Here is a 25,748-nt window from a genome sequence, read left to right as displayed (position 1 = left end):
TTCTAGAGGATTCTAGACACTCGTTAAGTGTTGGAACGCTCTTTTCTCTTCTGAGTGATTTTGAAAAATATCACTATTTAACAGATCAATGCTCTGTTGAACTGAGTTAATATTGCACCCAGTGGTCAAACAAGGGTACTGCAGCAAACGCCAATTGAGGCCCATCGGGGCGAGAATTCACGCTGCCCCTTGCTCGCCCTATGAACATTTTCAGTGGAAGTGGAGCAGCAACATCACAGGGTCACCTGCCAGGGTCACCTTTTTAACCCCAAAGTCGTTTTTATGTTGTTTTTTTTTAAAAGAAGCACTCCGCAGCCATCATGATCTTGTTGTTTTAGCAAATAAAAAAATCTGAATGAAATCTAATAAAACATAGGCAACGCGTAAATGCAGAAAGTGTGTCTGTGACATAAAGAAAAAGAAGAAAAATATTTCTCCTGAATATTTTCATGGGATTTTACAGTATGTGGTTTTTGAGATGCAGTCTGCTTGGAAATTGTGCCGAAACCTGGCAACCGCGTTTCCCGCAGACGGGAAACACACGCGTGGAAGAGTTGAACGGAAAGTCCGCCTAAGAAAAAACAAAAAAAAGCTCATGCTGAATGTTTTCGACAATCCACTGCTTATTAATCTAAAAGTTCCCTAGATAGTATCCTGTAGCAAGTGTCACGTCATTTTGTTTGGGGCCATGCCGTCGATAACGTTATCCTGTAATACCAAAATCTATTGTTTCCTCAAATAGTTCGATCGTTTTGCACAAAATGCAAGTTTTAAAATTATCGGCACCCCCATGTAATTAATGCTAAAAGCTCAGCTAGAGAGAACAGACGCAGCACCAAATCGTCGCGCCTTCACGAAACTCTTCACAAAACAGCACATTCAGTGCAAACTGAGTTGCAAAATGAATCCACCTTGAACGACATTTCATTTATTTGGAAAAGCTTTGTTTCCAGCAAAACTGCATTCTTGCATGTTTTCAAACCCGCACTTTTTCAAAAATATCCGTATGCACGTAGACGAGGCCTGAGAGTTCCAGTGTTCAAATCCGTCGTAAGGTAAAGATAGTTCAGTGAACATACCTGTTTCATGCCGTCAGCATATTGCATACCTGAGACTAAAGATTTATGTAATTAAGCCTCACCATGCTGACTCCAGCGAAGGTATTCAGATTGAATAAGGCTGTCTGTGGACTGCTAAATGATTTTAAGCTTGATGAAGCCTTTTCTCTCAAAGGAAATGAGAATATGGAGTTTAGCCTAACAGCTCTGAGGTCTTCTTAATTGGCTGGTTTTAAATATTAATGGTGTTATCAGCATCCAAGGTGCCAACTCAGCCTCCAGGATATATGCTCCTCTGCAAATCCTATTGTGTCTAGCTGAATTCTTCTTTCATAATGCATTATGATCAAAATTTTTCGCTGTGACCTTTATGATGTCCTCTGGGATGCCGGCTTATTATTTAGCGCATTGGGGTATGCAACGAGGAAAACGGGACGTGTCGGTACTGAAATTTTAACGTGTCACTGACATTGCAAAATGACATTTTAAAGTGTCGGTGTCTGCTAAATAACGCAAAGAGATGACGGATAGTGAGGAAAATGTCTGGTGTTATATCGGGTAGTCACAAGATGAGTAATATGGGGAAAGTCAGTGCACGGTGATGCAAGAAGTGTAAATATAGGGGCTGGTAGAGAAATCAGAGATATTCTAGAGCTGGAATTCATGAACACACACACACACACACACACACACACACACACACACACACACACATATATATATACAGAGAGAGCTATAATCAGCAAGTTTACATGGGTTTGGGAAATACTGGAGTTTCGTTTGGAATAGCAATTACAAGATCCACAGCACTGTTAAATTCTGGATCCTGATTGGTTAGAATTGGTTGGTTCATTTTCTAAAATAGCAGCTCTAAATGTACTCGTTTGAATACATTATTGTTTCTATAGTAACAGCTCATTCACCCGGACTCGTACAGTGGACACCATTTAAAAAAATAAATAAAATAAATAAAAATTGAGATTTTCTGTCAGGAGATTCTGTAACGTCTATGGAAGGAGTCTCCAGTGCCAGTGCTTTGTAACAGTCTGAGGTAAAGCTGTACGTTTAAGTTTTCCACACAGGGAAGTTTATGCGTTTTTTATGTTTCTTGGTAACATGACAACACATCTACATATTTATTTTTTTGTTTATGTGTTTATATTTTGCCTTGTGTGTGTGTGCGCCTGTATGATTACGTCTAAATGATTATCACAACCGATCATGACTCTCTTTAACGTATCGCATGAGTTCCAGCTGTAATTAAGATTTTTGACACATTACTTTTAACACATTTTCAGTAATTTATTTAGACTTAGAGATTTTATATATATATATATATATATATATATATATATATATATATATATATATATATATATATATATATTATCTATACTAATTAAAATTATATCATTTTCTAGTATTTCTTTTTCTACCCGTGTGTCAACTCATTGTATATTTACCTTTTGATATATACAATATATGCGTATATATATATATATATATATATATATATATATATATATATATATATATATATATATATCCTCACTGCTATGCTTCTTAAAACACTATATTTCAGTAAGTGATCAGAGGAAGTGTCTCTGGAGATCGATGCAACTGCAAACTGTTCGTTATTGATTAGCGTCACAACCCGGGACGAATATATCAGTCATTTAATTTGATAAGAAGAGAGACTTTCAAGGTCTGATGGTTCTCTCCGACAGCTTGATAACGGTTGGGGGAAATAGTTTCTGCTTGTTTCACAGCGATGCCGCGGCATTTCTAGCGTTATATCCATATCGACAGTGACAGGCACCGTGGAGAAGTACAGCGCTCTGATAAATACTAAGTAAAATGGAGAGAAAAGCTGAAAGAGGGTGCGTGCCAACCTTGGATTCATCTACTGTTTAAAAAAATTAACAAATAAATAAATAAAAAGTGTTGATGGAGTGGATCATATGGCCACAAAGAAGGCTGTGTCAAACAATAAATTACCGCGGATAATGGGAACGTCAGAGCAGTTTGCCGAAAACAAATTCCCCGCTCTGTGAAGCATCATTAGCTGACAATTGATGAACACCGGATGGTAAATAAGCAGCGGTGAGTGGTGCGACTTATTCCAAGTGTCTGCTCTTTCTCTTCGTGACTACGTGAAGAGTTGAGTGTGGACCGTTTCTGTCACCTTTCAAAGTAACTGCAGGGAACATTAGCACCGAATGAATAATGTGGAAGAAAAGACTTCAGTCATCCCAATCCTGAGCCTAAAAACACCTTATATGATAATTAATGTGATTAATATGCCACACGGGCTTAGTGGTTAGCACGTTCGCCTCACACCTCCAGGGTCGGGGGTTCGATTCCCACCGTGGCCCTGTGTGTGTGGAGTTTGCATGTTCTCCCCGTGCTGCGGGGGTTTCCTCCGGGTACTCCGGTTTCCTCCCCCAGTCCAAACACATGCATGGTAGGCTGATCGGCGTGTCTAACGTGTCCGTAGTGTATGAATGGGTGTGTATGTGATTGTGTATTGTGATGGACTGGCACCCTGTCCAGGGTGTACCCCGCCTTGTGCCCCATGCTCCCTGGGATAGGTTCCAGGTTTCCCCGTGACCCTGAAGGAAAGATCATGATACGTTAGTCATGGAAGTGTACATGGGTTACATGTTTAAAAGGTATTTATTGAGCTTCAAAAATGTCATCACATGCTAATGTTAAACAGAATCAGGGCAAAGTCAAATCAACGCTAGAGAAGAAGCGTCACGGATCAACGTTCCGCTCACAGATGAGCAGGAAAACCGCGCTGAAAAGCATCGAGCGAGTTTCCCCTCTAATGAACCGGACTTGTTTCATTTGCGAAACAAGCAGTCGTTATGGCCGAGCGAGGCCACAGGCGCAGATGGTGCCGCCGTCTCAGGCTCCGCCACAAAAGCCGGCCTGTTTACGAGGATGTGAAGCTGGCTGAAGGATCTCTCGCAGCATCTGCCGGAGAGGTCGCACACACAGACCGACTGTTTCATCCATGTCTAATGATTCATTACAGACGTCGCACCTGCTCTCGTACTTTCGGCCTCGCCCGTTCTCGCATTCTGGAAGTGTTTTATGACTTAATAACCGAGTGCCTGGTGAAATGGAAACGATCGATAGCGTGAAAGAGAATCCGTTGGAACAAAAGTACATATCGGGATAAATATAGCGAGAGGAAAGAAGTTGTCAGGGTTCGTTCACTTCTCGGTGCTGATGCTGTTCATAAGAAATGAAAAGAGGTGCGTTTTATTGATTTTATAGTCGCAGTACATCGACGGAGCGTGGTTTGTGATCTTAAAGACGTTACTGTGTTTCATCTGAGCAGCTTATTAGCTCCAGCGATAGAAAAGAGACACTCCTTCAGACAAAAGAAAACGTGTTAAAGTCGTCAACATCAAACTGGAACAACTGTCTGGAACCTCACCCCCCCCCCCCACAATGGTGGCCTAACATCTGTTCTCTGAAGTGTTCACACTAATTTACACTTCCAGAAACCAAGCATCACATAAGTCCTTTTTCTTTCCATTGTTTAATCCAAAGAAACACTTTTTTTTTTCTTTTTTTTTCTTTTTTTTTTACACCCAATGTTTGCTATCACTCTTTCAACACAAATTTAGCTCAGAATTTATAATTAGTGTTTCAGTCAAATAATGACAATGATAACGAGTCTTTATTGATGACGTATACGTTACAGCACGGTGGAATTCTTTTCTTCGCATACCCCAGCATGTCAGGAAGTTGGGGTCAGAGCGCAGGGTCAGCCATGATACAGCGCCCCCTGGAGCAGAGAGGGTTAAAGGCCTTGCTCGAGGGCCCAACAGTGGCAGCTTGGCAGTGCAGGGACTTGAACCACCGACCTTCCTTCTAATCAGTAACGCAGAGCCTTAACCGCCAAGCCACCACCATATAAACCATGTCGGCCGAATATTAAAGAAAACAAATATACCACCTTTACTAATATATGACATTATATACAGTAATTAACATGATATAACGATGTAAAAACAGTAATTAAACGATTAAACCACTGTGAATAAAAGTAAGGAATAACACGCTGCACGTTGTGCTGTTATAGGAAATGAATCAACGGCAGGCTGGTGTGATGAAGTCCCCACCGGTCCCACTGTGTTTTACTCCTCTTACACTACAGAGATTTACCAACGATTATAACGTATCATCCGTACGAGAATGACGCATCGTACATTTTAGCTACATTCACAGCTACACTGTAAAACCGGATGAGTTCACTTCGCTCCGAAAGTTCGAGGAAACTAATTACCTCAAGATTTTTCAGTTGATAAACCAATTTCTTTAAGCCAAATACACTTAAATAGAACAGGTTCGAGTGAATATCTTTGTCCTAGGTGTATTTGGCTTAACGACATGGATTTATCAACTTAAAAATTTCGAGGTAATCAGTTTCCTCAAATTTTTTTGGAGTTAAATGAACTCGTCCGGTTTTACAGTGTGCATTTAAAGGTTGTTGAATGTCCATGGAGATGTCTTAGCTCCTGTTCTCACTTAACAGTCGTTCCCTCACCAACCTCTCTTTTTGTCTCTCTTGAAATTAATGGAAAAAAAAAAAAAAAAAAAACAGCGCGAAGAGTGTCAAATCTTCTGTTCCGAAGATGTCGGAAATAGGTATGGCTTTACCGCCGAACGGTTACGAAGCACTGACACTGGAGACTCCTTCCATAACCGTATTAACATTTATACACGCTTATTATTATTACAAGTCCCTGTGTATGAGCTGTTACGACTCTATAGAAATGATAACTTATTAGAACACTTATGGCGTCTTGGCAGACGCGCTTATCCAGACCGACTTACGTTTATCTCGGTTATACGTCTGAGCAGTTGAGGGTCTTGTTCAAAGGCCCGACAGTGGAAGCTTGGCAGTGCTGGGATTTGAACTCATGACCTTCTGATCCATCGTCTTAACCACTGAGCTACATTAATAGAACCCCGCGGGACGGTCACAGCCGCTGTGATAGAAAACTGCGATAATAAAACACCTTCTCAGGACTGTAGGTAAACATGCTGAATGTTTGAAATGCACCACTTCATCCTAATACGTTTTCCCTGTTCTCACTGTTTTCTCAGGTGTGTGGGAAGCTTTTAGGAAGCGGTCCGGCTCGATAACGAAAGCACAGATGAGAGAATTCGTTTCTCGAGTTAGAGACTTGGCGAGTGTGTAGAAATGCGTACTGACAGCCAACGACACAGCTGAGAAACCAGGCTTTTTTTTATTTTTTTATTTTTTATTTTCGAAGTCAGTGGAAATCTGACTGTAGCGTAGCGCGTTTTACTCTGCGTGCACTGGAGCGTTCAGAGAAGATAGCACTCTGCCTATGAAATACCTGTCAAGTAAAAACACTCCTAAAACAGCCAGCACGCACTCGCGATTATCTCGTCCAAGTAAATAGACACCAAAATCAAATCACAAACGTTTCGTTGTGTGATTGTGGGATTTGCGTCGAAAAATGTGCGTTCTGGGACGGACTCGAGTACACGCGCGACGTCGTGGGAACATGTGGGGAGGAATTAATCGTGTGGGGGGAAAAATGACACCATGTGGCCGACACTCTTTAAAAAAAGGTTCTTCGTCGGTTCTTTACAGCACCGTAGGTTCTGGGCACAGGCTGGACAGTAGAAGATTAGAAAAATAAACATCACCTGGTCTTTTTCCAGTCTTCTTCGAGCCTGTTCCCATGATAGCCTCGGATTCCTGTTCTCAACTGACAGGACAGGAAGTTGATCTTCTCGTCTGCCGTAGCTCATCCACCTCAATGTTTGTTGTGTTGTGCATGCTGAGATGCTTTTCTGCTCACCGCAGTTGTAAAGAGTGATTATATGAGTTATATTACATCCTTCCTGGCAGCTCAAACCAATCCGGCCATTTTCCTCGGAAGTCTCTCATCAACAAAGCGTTTCCACCTAGAGAACTACAGCTCACTCGATGCTTTTTTTTTGTTTTCCGCATCATTCTGTGTAAACTGTAGAGCGGGGGCGTCCAATCTTATCCGCAAAGCACCGGTGTGGGTGCAGGTTTACATTCCAACCGAGTAGAAGCCACACCGAGTCTATTGAAAGCCAAGATCAACTGATTAAACGGGTGGAATCAGGTGTGCCTCCTGATTGGTTGGAATGAAAACCTGTACTCACACCGGACCTTTCCGGATAAGGTTGGACTCCCCTGGTCGAGAGACTCCCAGGAGATCGGCAGTTTCTGAAATACTTAAACAAGCCGGTCTGGCACCAACAACCATGCCACGGTCAGTCGCAGAGATCAGACCTTTTCTTCATTCTGATGTTTGATGTGAACATGAACCGAAGCTTTTGACCTGTATCTGCGTAAATGTATGCATTGTGCTGCTGAAACCTGATTGGCTGATGAGATAACTACATGAATGAGCAGGTGTACATTGGAAGGTGAGTGTGTGTAACTATTATCGTCATTGGAATTTAAAATAAAAAAATAATAAATGCAGGATAGGCCACGCCCACGTATAGCTATTATTGTCATTACAATAAAAAATTTTAAATAAACGCAGGATAGACCACACCCACGTACAGCTATTATTGTCATTACAATATTTTTTTTTAAATAAACGCAGGATGGGTCACACCCACGTATAGCTATTATTGTCCTTGGAATAAAAATAAAAATAAATGCAAGAAAGACCACGCCCATGTACAGCTATTATTGTTAGGGGAATTCAAATAAAATATAAACACAGGATAGGCCACGCCCAAGTATAGCTATTACTGTCATTGGAATAAAAAAAATAAATAAATAAAAGCAGGATAGGCCACGCCCACGTATAGCTATTATTGTCATTGGGATAAAAAAAAATTAAATAAACGCAGGATAGGCCACGCCCATGTATAGCTATTACTGTCATTGGAATAAAAATAAATAAATAAATACAGGATAAACCACGCCCACGTATAGCTATTATTGTCATTGGAATACATTTTTTTAAATAAACGCAGGATAGGTCACGCCCACGTATAGTTATTATTGTCATTGGAATACATTTTTTTAAATAAACGCAGGATAGGTCACGCCCATGTATAGCTATTACTGTCATTGGAATAAAAATAAATAAATAAATGCAGGATAGACCACGCTAACGTATAGCTATTATTGTCATTGGAATAATTTTTTTAAATAAACACAGGATAGGCCACGCCCACGTATAGCTATTACTGTCATTGGAATAAAAATAAATAAATAAATGCAGGATAGACCACGCTAACGTATAGCTATTATTGTCATTGGAATAATTTTTTTAAATAAACGCAGGATAGGCCACGCCCATGTATAGCTATTACTGTCATTGGAATAAAAATAAATAAATAAATGCAGGATAGACCACGCCAACGTATAGCTATTATTGTCATTGGAATAAATTTTTTTAAATAAACACAGGATAGGCCACGCCCACGTATAGCTATTATTGTCATTGGAATAAAACATTTTAAATAAACGCTGGATAGGCCACGCCCACGTATAGCTATTATTGTCATTGGAATTTAAAAATAATAATAAACGCTGGATAGGCCACGCCCACGTATAGCTATTATTGTCATTGGAATTTAAAAATAATAATAAACGCAGGGTAGGCCACGCCCACACGAGACACTTGTAGCCACTGGTATACACCCCCACACGCACACCAGAAACAAATTATAAGCGAGACAATTAACGATTAACTCGTTGCTCGCTAGTGTAGGGTCATTCGTATGAAAAACAAAAGAATAAGAAAAAAAATCAATCAATCAATTATTGTTGCATGAACGTTGAAGTCTGTGACAGGAAATGTAGAATAACAAATAAACAAATAAATAAAAATAGCGGCGTGAGTCAGTAGCCATCTGGTTTATTATGCAGGAATATATAATGTGTTTGGACTCGGAGGATAATGTGGAATTGAGACGAGGCAGATGAGTGACTGCTGAAGAACCACAAGCTGCTGTTTGATGTGCTGCCCGGTGAAATACAGAGTCGGTGTCTTTTAACTACAATTTCTTTTCAATGCACACACACACACACACACACACACACACACACACACACACACACACACACACACACACTCAAACCTTTTGCATCATTTGAAAAATGATTTCAAAATGCAGAGAAAGGACGCAGGGAGCGCTCGGGGAATTCGTACCGGCCTCGTTAGCACTTCTATAGCAGTAAGTAAAAGTGGCGTTTGTAATTGAAAGTCTGCGAGTTTTTCGCTCGGCGTCCATCCGCCACGACAACGTAAATGAGATATATGATTAAATCTCACGCCGTCTTTTCCCATTTATCCCCAGACATGATCACATCACATGCATTATCTCTGGCAGCAGGATGGGCGCGCAACCCGCCTCACTGCATCTGCTGCTCCGTCATACAGATGTGAGCGCACGCACACACCCCTTACCCGTTTCTCAAATCTCGCCTCAGAAACTCCCACCAGATGCTCCGACATTCACACATCCACTCGCGCGCAAACACACATACACAACAAGTCCCTGATTAGTGCTACACACAGCCCGGTGATGAGTGTGTTAGCGACTTCACACTCTTCCTGCCTCCTCGACATCTCCGTGCCACTTCAAACACAAACCCCTGTAGTAATCACATTTTCTATTTTCTACACGCTTCACGGTCCGTTTGATGTTCAGGAGGAGTAAGCGGAGGTAGTGAAGAGATCTGAGAGCTCGTCTGAATATTAAAATCTGTCTCTGGTGTTTCAGGAATTCGGATTCCTCTGTTCACCTTCCACATGGAGCTGAACACAAACACAACACCGGTGTGTGCTGGAAATAATCAGCATACCAGTGCTACACAGACACTACACAAACACATACACTACACAAACACTACACAAACACATACACTACACAAACACATACACTACACAAACACATACACTACACAAACACTACACAAACACTACACAAACACATACACTACACAAACACTACACAAACACATACACTACACAAACACATACACTACACAAACACAACACCGGTGTGTGCTGGAAATAATCAGCATACCAGTGCTACACAGACACTACACTACACAACACTACACAAACACTACACAAACACATACACTACACAAACACTACACAAACACATACACTACACAAACACAACACCGGTGTGTGCTGGAAATAATCAGCATACCAGTGCTACACAGACACTACACTACACAACACTACACAAACACTACACAAACACATACACTACACAAACACATACACTACACAAACACAACACCGGTGTGTGCTGGAAATAATCAGCATACCAGTGCTACACAGACACTACACTACACAACACTACACAAACACTACACAAACACATACACTACACAAACACATACACTACACAAACACAACACCGGTGTGTGCTGGAAATAATCAGCATACCAGTGCTACACAGACACTACACAAACACATACACTACACAAACACTACACAAACACATACACTACACAAACACATACACTACACAAACACTACACAAACACATACACTACACAAACACATACACTACACAAACACAACACCGGTGTGTGCTGGAAATAATCAGCATACCAGTGCTACACAGACACTACACTACACAACACTACACAAACACTACACAAACACATACACTACACAAACACTACACAAACACATACACTACACAAACACATACACTACACAAACACAACACCGGTGTGTGCTGGAAATAATCAGCATACCAGTGCTACACAGACACTACACAAACACATACACTACACAAACACTACACAAACACATACACTACACAAACACATACACTACACAAACACATACACTACACAAACACTACACAAACACATACACTACACAAACACTACACAAACACTACACAAACACATACACTACACAAACACAACACCGGTGTGTGCTGGAAATAATCAGCATACCAGTGCTACACAGACACTACACAAACACATACACTACACAAACACTACACAAACACATACACTACACAAACACTACACAAACACATACACTACACAAACACTACACAAACACATACACTACACAAACACATACACTACACAAACACAACACCGGTGTGTGCTGGAAATAATCAGCATACCAGTGCTACACAGACACTACACTACACTACACTACACTACACTACACTACACTACACTACACTACACTAACCTACACAACACTACATTAACCTACACTACACTACACTACACTAACCTACACTACACAACACTACACTACACTACACTACACTACACAACACTACACTACACTACACTACACTACACTAACCTACACAACACTACACTACACTAACCTACACTACACTACACTACACTACACTACACTACACTACACTAACCTACACTACACTACACTACACTACACTAACCTACACTACACTACACTACACTAACCTACACTACACTACACTACACTACACTACACTACACTACACTACACTACACTACACAACACTACACTACACTACACTACACTACACTACACTACACTACACAGCACTACACTACACTACACTACACTACACTACACTACACTACACTACATTAACCTACACTACACTACACTACACTAACCTACACTACACTACACTACACTACACTACACTACACTACATTAACCTACACTACACTACACTACACTAACCTACACTACACTACACTACACTACACTACACTACACTGCAATACACTACACTACACTACACTACACTACACTAACCTACACTACACTACACTACACTACACTACACTACACTACACTACACTACATTAACCTACACTACACTACACTACACTACACTACACTAACCTACACTACACTACACTACACTACACTACACTACACTGCAATACACTACACTACACTACACTACACTGCAATACACTAACCTACACAACACTACACTACACTACACTACACAACACTACACTACACTACACTACACAACACTACACTACACTACACTACACTACACTAACCTACACTACACAACACTACACAACACTACACTACACAACACTACACTACACTACACTAACCTACACAACACTACACTAACCTACACTACACTACACTAACCTACACTACACTACACTACACTAGACAACACTACACTACACTACACTACACTACACTACACTACACAACACTACACTACACTACACTACACTACAATACACTAACCTACACAACACTACACTAACCTACACTACACTACACTAACCTACACTACACTACACTACACTAGACAACACTACACTACACTACACTACACTACACTACACTACACAACACTACACTACACTACACTACACTACACTACACTACACTACACTACACAGCACTACACTACACTACACTACACTACACTACACTACACTAACCTACACAACACTACACTAACCTACACTACATTACACTACACAACAACATAGACTACACTACACAAACACATACACAACACTACACTGCACAACACTACACAAACACGAACGTGGGGGGAAAAGATGTGAAAATAAATGTACAAGTTTAATGTGAAAAATGTAAATACACCCACCACACATGAAAACAGACACACAAGAAAATGAAATGTGAGAAGAAAAGAAATAAAATGTCTCGTGTTAAAAATGAGAGAAATAATTTCAGAAAAATGTAAACAACATGAAAAATTCCAGGTGAGAAAAATTGTGAAATGAATTGTGAAAACAAAAATGTTAAAAATAAAAAACATGAAGGTAAATTAATCATGTGGAGGGGAATTACATTTGAATATATATATATATATATATATATATATATATATATATATATATATATATATATATATATATATATGTACAAAATAAAATAAATGATGTGAGACAAATTGCATGTGAAATTAAAAAAAAAAAAAGAAATTCATTACGAGCAAGAAAACTGTAAGAAAATCAAATCAAACGTGAAATCTAAAATAAATCACTGCACTTGAAAATGAACATGAAACTATTGTAAATGTGAAAAAAGCTCCGCACATAAAAATAAATTAAATGACTCGAAGAAAAATAAAAACACAATGATCACAAAAAATACGTCAACATTTACAAGAAAAAACTTGAATAGCTGGTGAAAAAAAAAATAAATAAAAAAAATCACTGCACACGTGCGTGGGGAAAAAACTAACACGCCATAAAACAACAAAGTCTACCCAACCTTTAAAAAAGAAAAAAATGAATGAGATTGATCATTGACGTGAAGTTTTTTTGGGGGGGGAGGAGATTACGAGACGGTCGCTGTGTTTTTAAAACTCTCTCACCACCTGAATTTAGGGTTCGTAGCTAGGACGCTAAATAGCTGGGAGACGGCTCATTACCGTATCGCGGACAGTAACCCAGCTCTATGAGAGGCACATATCGGATTCTACCTGTAGAGACAATGCAGGAACGCAAATACAAATGAGCTCCTGACGGCCTTCGTCTGAAATCAGCCGTCTCCATGGTGAGGGGAGCGCAATCTGGTCGTATTGAATTAAAAACAAAAAAATCAACAGGACATCATGAGGTCTCTCGGTGTGTCTGTCAAAATTAACTTTCCGTTGCGTCCTTGAAGCCTCGGTCTTGAGCGGTCTGTTGGCAGAATTGTTATTCGAGAGTTTTTGATGGAAATGAAAACCATCGTTATTACAGAAGAAGCAGAGAAGACTAATGAGCCACGGAATTGGACTGAAGGGAGACGGGAAAGAAAACGCAGCAGAACTCATAAGTCTGAAAGAGGCTGGAGTTTTGTTTTTTGTTTTTTTTTTTTTAAAAAAAGCTGAGATTTGTACAGTAAGACGTCACGTTTCTCACAGTCTCGTGTCACTCACGTCGGCGTCAGGTGTCAGTATTCAAGCTTCCTCGACGTCTGACGTTATTTCTCTAGCTAGAAGTCGCCGTTATGACATCACGGACGTCGTAATTTGCATATTTATTGAAATGTCGTGATTATTTGCGTATCAAAATGTGTTATATTTTCCGATAGACGAGTCATCTCTGGTCACGGCACCACAAACGAAACTTTTAATATATGTTTTTTTTTTTTTTTTACAAAGTTTTATACTTTCTATCAAGAACGTAGACCAAGTGACGTTACGGTAGCGAGGAGTCAGGAAATAGATTCGATGGAAAAATATCGCAAAGAAAATAGGTTTGAAACAAAGTACAAAGGAAGTGGGCAAAAATGGTGATTGACGATTGGTCGTTGAGAACAATTGTGGTCAGTGATTGGTTGTCAGGAACAGTAGTGAACAGTGACGAGGGCTTTTATCCTTCAAACCGCCAGTACGTTTTCTTCACAGGAGAGCACACTGATTTAACAAAAACATTGGAATTATTTTATTAATCTGTCATGATATAATAGCCTGTTTTTTTTTTTTGCCGTATCATTTTTTTGTCCTGATATTAATATTTCCTCTTAGAATCCATCTCCATCATCACAGCACACACACACACACACACACACGCGCGAGTTAACTAATATAAGACTTCTTGGCTCGATTATTCCGAATGTGCTCGGAAATAACTGCCTACCCTCTGAAACAGCCTTATTATTAATCAACAGTCTGCACTCGCCAGGTTTAAGGATAAGACTTCGATTACAGCTTTCCGAACAGATTGGCTCAACACAAGCTCTCAAGAACACGACTTGGCGCAACACTTTATCCATGAGAGGACCGATATGACTTATGAGTCATCCTTGAATTATTGATGTTAGTATCTTGTTTCTGATGGTTTTTCAATGTCTTTATGAATAAACTTCACGAATATTAAGAGGCACGTTTGGTGTGTGAAGATTTTTCAGCGTTGCTTTCATGTAGCTAACAAGCAAGGGAAGTTTCAAGCTAAGATTTTAGCTGATTTTAGCATTTTAATTGTTTCCACACTTGCAAAAAAAAAAAAAAAAGGTACTAGACTGTATGGTTCATTATTGCCGAGGTGGTACCTTTTATCTTCTGTGCTTTTAATATATACCTTTCACCTGGAAATGTGGAGGTAAATGTTTAAGAAACATAGTTTCTAGTTAAAATTTTCATACTACAATGAAGAGCAAATAAGAAGACAAACAATGGGGATTTTTTTTTTTTTTTTTTTTTTTTTGTCAGGAACAATGGGGATGGACAATCTTTTCTTCTCCATCGGCATCAAACTCAGCTAGGAGGTGTGGCCTAATGTGCATTAGAAGTGACTCAGATGACAATATACATTAGTTTTAGTTTGATTTTTAGATTCTGTCAACACAGATTAATTGAGCTGTTTTATAAAAGTGTCTATGTTCAAAGGGTATTAAAGTCATGCTTTGGGTCACGGTTTCCCTGTTTTGCTTCCTGTTTCGATCTCTAGTCTTAGTCGGGTCTTCCTGTCATTTGTCTGTTACCTGATTGTGCTCACCTGTTCCACGTTAGTCCTTGATTAGTTTGCTTACGTGTCGTGTGAGTAGTTACATTAAGTCTGAGCCTTGTTTTCAGAGTTCGGTGCTGTATTTTTCATTGTACTTCCTGCTTTTGATCCTTGTTCTCAAAAAATCCCGAATCGCCTTTATGGATTTTGACTTTTGCTATCAGTCCGGTTTCCAAGACATGCACGGTAGGCTGATCGGCGTGTCTAAAGTGTCCGTAGTGTATGAATGGGTGTGTGAGTGTGTGTGTGATTGTGCCCTGCGATGTTCTGGCACCCTGTCCAGGGTGTACCCCGCCTTGTGCCCGATGTTCCCTGGGATAGACTCCAGGTTCCCCGTGACCCTGAAGAAGGAGTAAGCGGTAGAAGATGGATGGATGGATGGACTTTTGCTATCGACTCTGATTACAATTCTTGGCTTCGCCCCAGTAGCCTCACCACGTTACAGATGTCTTACACTAAGCACACATTGTTTAACATTTTAAAAAGCTAGTTTCAGGAAGCAAACATATGCAGGATAATTGACAACAATTGCAGAGAAATGAGCAAATTTCATTCTATTTTTCATCCAGTCGCCTCTTTCACACAGCACAATACGCTCGATATTACGAAAAGAGCACAAACCCCACGCTTGTTTTCTAGCGTAAGAGACCGTGATACAGGACTAATTGCATTCCCAATGAACTGAAATGAGGTTGGTTTTTAAGCTGTGTAACGGTTAGTATGGTGCCTTCAGTGGCTGCACTTTTAACCCGAGTGGAGGAACATGTTATTTCTAGGACACTGTGGAACAAACAGGATTCTCTTTAATCATGTCTCAATCCTTTTACCTGCTTTCCGCTGCTCCTTATATTCATAAAGCAACCAACACAGGCTTTGAAAAGGAAATAACAAAGCCAGGACAAAGTGGGAGAAAGAAAAAGGTTTCAGGTTTATAAGTTGTTTTGACAAGAAGCTTCTATTTTAAATTCTTTTTTTTTTTTTTTTTTTTTTTTCCAGAAATTCATTCAGATTACAAAGCCTGAATAAACTGTTTATATTGTATGTCCATCCATGGACTTTTATACTACCACAATACATCAAATACCGTACATCAAATGTAAACATTCCAAACTGCATACATACCAAGTATATCAGACATAAATGTGTCCATCAATTATAAATTGGCCACTGTGGGCTTAATGGCTTATTTGGTTTATTATTATTATTATTATTATCATTATTATTATTATTATTATTATAAATCAATACAAGTGTCCACGTTACCGTCTTGAAGTGACACTTATTCCAATTTTCTGATTTTGTAATGTAAACCTAATCCAAGTTACTTCCTTAATGGTGCATTAATACCGACGTGCTGTATGTTAACTAATGTGTCAGAAGCGATAACACATGATGGAGTGTGTTATTTCACTTACACCGCAGGGATTTGCTAACCATTACAATAAAATAACCATAACAAGTCCTACTTATTATCCATTCATCGTCACATTTAATGTCGTGGAAGGTCCAGGACACGAGCTAGTTCCTGTTCTCGCTTACGATATAATCACAATAAACAGTCAGTGAGTCACCAGCGTCTCCTAGATTCTCTCTCTTGCAGTTAACAAGATAAAAAAAAAAAAAATGCAACTTGTCAATCACAGAGCGTAAACTCCTCATAGACTTACAAGTACGTGTGTATAAGCTGTAACATATTAGAATGAGCACATTAATATAAACCTGTCATTCATATCACAGCTGGAACTGCTGCTGCTGGAGATGTGCTGTTATAGAAAATTACTCAAAAACCTTCTGACCAATCAGATTTGAGAACTCAAATGGTTTATTAGGGCGCTGTCAGGTGGCAGATATGGTTTCTATGCTAAGAAAAATGTATATATCCACAAATATATACATACATATGCACATGGACACACACATAGCAACAAAAATAAACTGTAGGTTCGTCCTGTACAGCATCAGACCCTACCTCACCGAACAGGCCACACAGATACTAGTCCAGGCTCTTCTTATCTCAAAACTGGACTACTGCAACGCACTACTCTCGGTCCTCCCAGCGGCTCCGTCAAACCCCTTCAGATGTTTCAGCACACCTCGTCTTCGACCGGCTCAAGAGAACCCACGTCACACCCCTTTTCATCTCCCTCCACTGGCTTCCCGTAGCCGCCGGCATCAAATTCAAGGCTTTGATGCTCACCTACAAGACCTTGTCTAGAACAGCGCCCCCTACCTCAACTCTCTCCTGAAGGCTTACGATCCCTCACGCAATCTGTGATCAATCAACGACCGACGCTTAGTAGCGCCTACTCAGCGTGGCTCAAGGTCCCTTTCCAGAACCTTCACACTAACTGTTCCTCAGTGATGGAATGAACTTCCAACCTCAATCCGGACCGCAGAATCTCTCACCATCTTCAGAAAACAGCTAAAGACCCACCTCTTCTGTGAACACCTAATAACCCATAAAAATTTTTTTTAAAATTAACGGATCTTGTAATGTATTGTACGAATATATTGTGTGCATGCCCGCGCAGTTAACTTTCCACGAGGGTGAGAAAAGGTCCCCAAATTTTTAGACGAGGTGCCCCTTAAAGTGTCACAAATTTTATCCAACTCAATCAAGCATACAATCGGTCTAATACATAAAGAGTGCACGTGGAGAGTTTTTTATTAAATAATAAAAAAACGAAAAAAAAAAAAACGAGAATCGTAAGCAGAGTGAGGGACACGTGGTAGGAACACACAATAGACTAGATACAACAACTTACCGACTAAACACTAAACGAAACACACTCAGAACTTAAATACAGACACTAATCACAGAGGAAACACAAAACAGTTGAGAGTGATCAAGAGAGTCTTGTGATTGGGTGAATTCTGTGCATGCTGATGGGACATAAAGTCCACATCGGCCAAAACCAACGCTGACGTGACGAGTGCAAATAAACAGGAATGCAAATCTGAAACGTTGAAATCTGTTGCTTTTTTTTTTTTATACCTGAAACAGGATCTTGTTTTTGGACCTTGCAGGTGTAAGGGCATGAGACGGTGGTGCAAGTCAGCACAAAACCTGTCGAGACAATCTTTTACAGATTCTGCTCTGTTGAGGAGCAGGAGAGATGTCCGAGGCCGAATCTGTAACCGAACAAACCTCCTCGCTTCTGAGAATCCACTCAACACTTCTGCCCTGAACCGACGGCAGCCGTGTCTGTATTTATACCAAACGCTGCTGAATTCTGAATTGGCCAGAAGGTGTTGAATGGATTAAAAAGCATGTCATCAGTCATGCATGTTTTCTATAAGGACGGGTTTATTGAATGTTTATGGAAGGAGTCTCCAGTGTCGGTGCTTTGTAACAGTCACAGGTAAAGCTGTAGCACAGGAAAGTTTTCCGGACAGAAGCGTTTACACTTTGCGGTATCTCGGCAACCAGATGAAAATGGGAAAGCAATCGGCTTCTAGGTGGTAAGAGTAACACCGTAGATTGTTGTCGTGTTGTATTCCGGATTTCTGAGGGACGCCACGCGGTTATGACGACTCATCTTCCCTTAAACAAAGAACTGTTATTGGAAAGTTGTGGCTCTGTGCTTGATGGAGCTATAAGAAAGCATTAAAGGAAGCAAATGGCCAATCACTGAGTCATTATAAGAACGGGACGGACTCTCGGGGTGAGGAGTAATAACAGCGGTCCCATTTCCAATCAGAGGTTTTCACATCAAAGGCCCTGGAAAACAAGTCTCCGACCAAATAAGCCCACAACATCAACAATAACTAATTTGTGACAGCCCCAGTCAGGAGCGCTGGAGTGTCTCTTGTGCTTCATTTGAAGTTGTGGCTTTATTGTCTCTGGCTGTGAGCTGATTAATAGTTTGCTTGCCTCAAAAAGCTTTGCTGTGTTTTTTGTTGTTGTTGTTGTTGTTTTTTTGTTTTTGTAAGTGCATCAAACTTTTTTTTTTTTCCCCTCCCAGTCAATTTAATGTCACAGTTAGAGGGCACAATAATGATGACTCAATTAATGTTTACAGATCATCCTGTCTGCCCTGTGTACCGCAGAACGCTAAATCCGCATGACATTGGCTTATTAACTGAAATTACTGATTGAGGTGTGAAAGCATGTAAAATTAGAGCTCAGGTGCCTTGACGAGGGGGCACGTACGGGAAAAAATATTCCTTCCATCTCTTCAAGGTTCACGCTAGACAAGAAACGATTACAGATGGCACAAACCTACACCATACTGTATAATGAGCTCAGAAAGCTGCTGGTTTCTATTTTATTTACGCCCTAACGTGTGTGTCGCAGAATAAGGTAGAATGAGGTCCAAAAAAAATAAATAAATAACATTTGAGGAGATAATTAAACTCGAGCCACAGTAGAGACAGCCTACTCTTACTAAATAAATACGTTCCAATCAGCTAGACTCCATTTTCTGACACTCGAACCCCGAGCTGTAACTGTTGTTTAACCACATGACATAGTACAGGTGTACACTCAAAGCTGTCAGGGGTCAAAATAGTAAAAAGGTGAAGATATCTGTACAGTGAAAGCGTGGTCCAGGTGCGGAGTTTATTTCATAGAATGTGAGACTGGACGATAGAAAAGAAGGTCAGTGAACAAATCCAAAGCGAGTATGATAAACAGTGCATGATTCAAAATATCAGAATGTCCAACAGGAACTAACAGGAACTGCGGTGTTGAACTGCACACAGTAAAGTAGGCAGGACTTTGTAAAGAGTAACTGGAAACTAGTGTTTATATTGTATAGTGCCTTACTGTAGAATGAGGATGTGATGGGAACCAGGAAGTAGGAGAGTACTCACTCAGTACGTTTACACGGACGACGATACTCCGATATGAACCCGATTAAGACGATACTCTGATTAAGAAACCAGCATGTGAACAGAGATTATTGATGATCTTAATCCGATTAAAGTCACACTGGAAGTAAACACAGATGGAATTAAGACGTGTGGAGTTTTCCTGTTTTAGTCGCGTTACAGACACGTACACGCCTTAATCACACTATTAACGTCGTGTGAGAGTTTTCACCGCATCGTGAGACAGGACACGTACACACACGGCAGCGCTCGACCGTTTGACGCCGAACGAGAGAGCACGGCTGCGTCCCAAACCGCGTACTTACCTGCTATATAGTAGGAGAAATACATGTATCTCAGCTACTATATAGTAGGTACGTGCGCGGTTTGGGACGCAGCCCACGGCTTCAAGTGGTCGTCTGTTTGCACGTATAACACGACTAATAATTAACCGCACTCGAAGCTTTCGTAAAATTAAAAATAAAAACACCCGAAACTGTATACGGTCCCATAACGAAGACCAACTGTACGTCGATACGTGAAATTCTGGAGGGACGTCGGACGGCGTGGCGCGGGGACGTGATGACGTGTGACGTTAATCCATCTACGTTCTATAACACGCAAAACAGGAACATGAAAGGAGTATTCTAAAAGCGACTCATGTAAACACCTTAATCAGAATATTACACGTCTTATTCAGAATAAGGTCGATAATTAGATCACCGCCGTCCGTGTAAACGTCGTCAGTGCCATGGGAGCCCCGGTGGTGCGGAGTGAGATCATCAGGTGTCATAGTTTAAGTGTTGCGGCAAAATCTCTTAAATTATACGTAGAAGTCAAATTACACTTGAATATACTCGGAAGCTCAACGGTAAATTCATCATTATTTTCATGGCTTAATTTTTATGAAAATGAGGGCGGGGCCTGCATTCTTCTAAATGCAGCAAAATTCTAAACTCCTCTGTCCTGAAGACCTTCCCATGTCTGAAAAGAAAAGTCACAGCTTTGTCTTTGACTGGTCCAAAAAACGCTGGCACTGGAGACTCCTTCCATAACCTTTACATAAACATCTCCTTACAGCAAACGTCCCCATATCAACAAACATCTTCATGTCCTTTAATGTCCTGTTTGCAATGTAAAGACCTGCTGTTTGGGAAAATTGATCAACACCTTCTGAGCAATCAGAACCGAGAATAAAGCTTGACTGTCTCCTATTGCATACCTTGTCTATGCGAATAACCTCTGAGGAACTCGTACTGTATACTCGACACTTCTAGAAAATTTACAAGCCTTCAGATCTCTTCATTTGGAAGAACCCCGTACAGGTTCTCCGTAAAACCCTACAATACTTCCCTATCAGAACCCTTTCAGGAGGAATATATAAAATGGCATGTAACTAGCCGATGAGACGTTAAAGAACATTTCTTTCTACGAGTGTATAGAAAGAGCTTGGCACTGTCATTAATACCAGTTGGAACCGAATATATGTTTAATGTGGCCGTGGCCGTTGGAACAGTGACAGCAGACTAATTACATTTCACAAAGAGCTGCAACAAGAAGCTTTCACAGAAGACTGACATATTAATATGACCTTGATAGCATTTTAATCACAGTTTACGTTGATAATAAACAGCGAGGAAGTGGAAGTTGTGTGAGTGGAGAATGAGGACCTTTTGGGTTCTCAGACGAATATCACTTCCTGTGCTAATTTGCTTCCATAGGATTGATGTGTAGAAGGTTATAATGATAATGAGTCTTCATTGATCACGTATACATTTCAGCACAGTGAAATTGTTTTCTTCACATACCCCAGCATGTTAGGAAGTTGGGGAGGGTCAGCTATGATACAGCGCCCCCTGGAGCGGAGAGGGTTAAAGGCCTTGCTCGAGGGCCCAACAGTGGCAGCTTGGCAGTGCAGGGACTTGAACCCCCGACCAGTAACCCAGAGCCTTAACCGCCAAGCCACCACTGGAGTGTATATAAGTAAATTTGACTTATATACCACGTTTAACACAGCAAAGCTGACCATAAATATCTCTTTCTCTCTCCCATTTTTACACTCCCACACTCTTTTCCCTAGATTTGCTAGTCATCTTTTTCATAGCTAAAACAAAGACATCATTCGTTTCAGGTTGTTTTATTTGTGCATCAAAGATCACATCAAACCTCACTTCAGAACACAGGCGACAAATGACATTTCCAGCTTCAACGCTCTTTTAGGCTACACTATTAATGAGGACACATAAATCTACATACCGTGTTACACTGTTGAAGGAAGTACTACCGTAGTTCTTAAAACGCACTCATGCAGAAAAGCTGGTGACGCAGATGAAATTCTGAAACCGCGAGCGCAGTACGGCGTAGAGACTTCAGGACGGATGGAGGACACGGTATCTACAGGAACGCCTGGGAGGTTTCTTTCACCACGGTCAACTCCAGACTCATTGGCATCCAAGAACGAGTCTCGATTTGCCTCTTTGAGCCTGCATGCACCGCTGATCTGACTCTGAGCTGAGCCGGAAAGGATAGCGGTGCGCAATACGCGGCTCAGACAGCACAGATCATGGAATTCACTCTGCCGCGGTGAACTCACTGACTTTCCTCAGCGTATCCTTATACACAATGTAGGTAATTCTGTAGCTCTAGATAATTCCCAGCTAATTCTGACTCTGAGACATTGCTGGCTCTGCATTTCTATTACAATTTCTGTGAGTCAGGCTGACTCACAGCAGCACAGGAACAGCACATTAGAACATATACTTTTTTCTCTCTCCATGATTTAATAGTCTTAACAGATTTAATGCAATGTCAATATGCTTGTTAGCTGTTTTTTTTTTGTTTGTTTTTTTTTGTAGGCAAGTTCTATTTATCTGTCCATCTCTATTTCACACCAGACGCATCTATTAAGAATTAAATAACGTGGATACCTTACGATCAGCTAATGTGAACTGACATTTGGTGAATCCAAGGATGACTGATTGTTAATAATAATAACTGCATAGTATCATACTAAATGATGTCTCGAATTAGCACAGCTGCAATGGCGTCGACGTGATTTTGTTATACGAAGCGCATTGACGGTGTTGCTGGCACAATCGCCGGTTCTGTCTAGAACCGTAAAGAGATTCGCCCTTTTGAAGACGGTTCCAATTCTAAACACTAACCTGTCGCTTGGAGAAAAATGATAACTGGCGTCAAAATGTTACTCCATACGAAGTAAAAGTCGGTTCATTTATTTTATCGGCACACGATGCCTGTGTTCTGAGAATATAGTGAAGTAATAAATGATCGATTTGAGACATGTACGTTTCATTACGCTTGAGTTAAGGTATTAATACATCTGAAACGTGCATAGTTTGCTAGCATACCTACATTAAATGTTATCACAAATCGGCTTTACGGACCTCTGGATATAGATTCAGTAGTGAGGAAGACCTCCCTGAGATGACATGAGGAAGAAAGCCGTGAATTTAAAAAAAAAAATAATAAAAAAAAATCACAACCACTTCTGGGTGACATCGGATAGCAAGATTACAATTCTTTTTCATACCGCACCCCCCAAAAAAAAAGAAAAAAAAACAGACCATACGAGGATCGTGTTCTTCCATCGTGGACACTCTGATAAAGCAGCAGTGAAGACAGAAGAAGAGCTTTCATGACACACCATACAAGTGAGGTGTGTGACCTCAGAGCTCAATCAGACAGGTGATAAACCGAGCCGGTAAGAACGTCGTGACTCGAGCGACCCAGTTGACTCTCAGAGTCGAGGCCTTGTCCGTCAAGTCGAGCCGGCACTCCCTGACAGATTCCTGATGAAAAGTTTAAACGTGTAACACCTGCAAAAGAACAAACACACACACACACACACACACAACCTGGCAATGAAACAACCCATTCTCCATGCCCTTCTGCTTCCAGCTCCTCATGAATATTCATTAGGGATAATGTACAGTATGTAGAATATAAATCGCAGAGCTTCCTTCACAGAGACACATGTCAAAAATGTCTTTGTGACACACAAAGATGTTATTTATGTTGACAGCCATCCCAATCCCGGTTATCAGCGAGTGTGTTTGTAAGCTGAGTGCCTGTCACACGCTAAAAATCCATACTCCATTTGCCTGATTCTAATCACTCCGGCTCTCATCCAGTCCGAGCCCGAGTCTGTTTATCAGCGCCGAGGAAAAGAAAACTTGTTATTCGGCGACTCGTTTCCAATGAGCGCTATCTGATGTGCCTGTGATGTCCTTTAGAGACGGAAAAGAGAGAAAAAATGTGTCTGTTGCTGAGGAGCATCTTCATTTGTTAGCTTTCAACACTGACAGGAAAGGTCAAAGGAAGCAAAGGGCTAAATAAGACATCGGTGTGTTGAGTCCAGTAACAAACAAAACAAAACAGAAAAGGCGAGGGCTGGAGATTCGGCTCAGTGTTTGTGAAATTTATTACCTCACATTTGGCACTTTCTTGTAAGACTACGAGACTTGAGGGTAAACATTACACAATTACACATTTCGCCGGTCCCATTAAGCAAATGTGTAAATAACCGTTTGGGCAAAACTAAGCTGCCAATTAAGCATCAGTTTTCTCTTCAGTACAGCTGAAAATGTAGCCTTTAGGTCTCGTTCTTCCCATTTTCAGTCCTGCCGATCTTTACGTACCTTGTATAGTACGATAAAAAAATAACCCCGGTAAAACCGACCCAATGAGCCAACCTACATATGAATCTGAAATGACTGACAGTTCTTTTTATCCTCCAAGACACCCTGGAAGCACCAGCGTATTTCCCCAATCTGTCATCTCTCCAGAAGTAGGCATTTTATGTTAAACTAACTATTATTATTATTATTACTATTATTATTTTTTTATTATTACTGTAGCCAAGTTCATTTTGAAGCTAGCTAGCATTGCGCAACAATAATTACACTAGCGGTGACTAAAGTAGTTGCAAAGAGCATCTGCCGTTCTTGAAATTTAACAGCATAGCAGCACTGCTGGCAAAAGATATCGCTGCTTAGATTATCCATACAGATCTAGCCTCTCAGTCACACAAGACTATACAGGTGCATCGCAAAAAATTTGAATAAGTCCCGTGAATTCATTCAAAAGTGGAACTTTCATATATTCTAGATTCGTTACACATGAAGTGAAATATTTCGAGGCTTTTTTTGTTTTAATCTCGATGGTTACGGCTTACGGCTCACGGAACATCAAACATCCGGTATCTCAGAATATTCCAGTAAAGGATTTATAATACAGAGATGTTGACCTGAGAAGACTCTAATCAGAGAATTAACTCCAAACACCTGCGGAGGTTTCCTGAGGCTTTAATCTCTCAGTCTGGGTCAGTACACACACAATCACGGGGAAGATGGACGTCAATGTTG

The sequence above is a fragment of the Ictalurus punctatus genome, chromosome 8 (assembly GCF_001660625.3).
Source record: "Ictalurus punctatus breed USDA103 chromosome 8, Coco_2.0, whole genome shotgun sequence".
NCBI classification, from domain to species: domain Eukaryota; kingdom Metazoa; phylum Chordata; class Actinopteri; order Siluriformes; family Ictaluridae; genus Ictalurus; species Ictalurus punctatus.
The sequence above is the reverse complement of the archived record's forward strand: the minus strand, read 5'-3'. Positions refer to the sequence as shown.